The following is a 1122-nucleotide window of genomic DNA, read 5'->3' as shown; positions in this document are numbered from 1 at the left end:
CCCATTACCTGCCCTGGCAAAGACAGTCCCTGCTCGGGGTCCAGGACTCAGCTGGGCTGTGGGTGCTGTGGGTCCAGGGCTCGCTCGAGCTCTGCATCACTCAAAGTCCACCCATCCCCCCGGGAGCCGCTGCTGGGGTCCCATCCCCCTGCCCTGCCCCGGAGGGGTGCCCTCAACCCCTGTCCAGGGTGGGGACAGAGGTCTCGTGGGGCACATCTGTCCCCACGCAGCACCACGCCCCGCAGTGCCGGAGCTGTGTTTGCTCAGGGCGGGCTGGCAGCGCCATTGCCACATGCTGCCTTTCCCAGCCGCTCTCCACTTGTTTGCTCACCCTGTGAAGGGGCATCTGCCGGGCAGTGGGGGATGCTGGTCCTTACTGGGAGCAATGGGGCAGGGAGTGCTGCAGGCGTGATATCAGGAGGAGGAGGGGTAGGAGGTGGAGGTGGAGGAGGAGGTGGAGAAGGCTGCAGTCCAGAGCACACTGCAACCAAAGGGATACCATACCCACTCCCTGCATCTGTGGGGCACTCCTGGCTGTGGATCCTCCAGGGTCTGCAGAAGTGGTGGGGTCATTTCTTTCTCCCCAAAACTCAAGGGAACGTACGTTGGTGGCTGCTGCAGAACCTGCTGGAAGTGGAGTGGAAAGAGAAGCAGCACTTCATGGGCTGTGGGGTTTCACGGTCATGTGAAAACAGACTTGGAAGGCCCTGAGTTGGGTTTGTCCGAGTTGGAAGGGCCAGGGTTGTCTTCAACCCAGGCTGGAACAGAAACTGGGGCTGCTCCAAAGCATTGGAGACCCCCAGAGTGGTCAATGCTTCGGTAGATTACCCATCAGCCAGGGTGCCTGAACCTTCCCCACCATCCCTCACTGCTCCTGCAGCCTCACAACCCAGCCACAGCAGGTCAGAGACCACAGTGAAGGGCTCTGGCATCCCTCTGAGGGGAACACCAGCCATGTGTCTGCCCAGCAGACACCCAGGCTAGCACAGGGGTAAGGGTGGGTGCAAGGAGGAACCCACCCAGCGCCCAGCATGGACCACATGGTCATTCCCCACCACTGATCCGGAGGTGACGGCTGTGGCAGCCTGCTCCTGCATGCTCCTGACGGCTGTGGCAGCCTGC

This window comes from Buceros rhinoceros, unplaced genomic scaffold, assembly GCF_000710305.1.
Source record: "Buceros rhinoceros silvestris isolate BGI_N320 unplaced genomic scaffold, ASM71030v1 scaffold21037, whole genome shotgun sequence".
NCBI classification, from domain to species: domain Eukaryota; kingdom Metazoa; phylum Chordata; class Aves; order Bucerotiformes; family Bucerotidae; genus Buceros; species Buceros rhinoceros.
Note: the sequence above shows the minus strand (reverse complement) of the source record.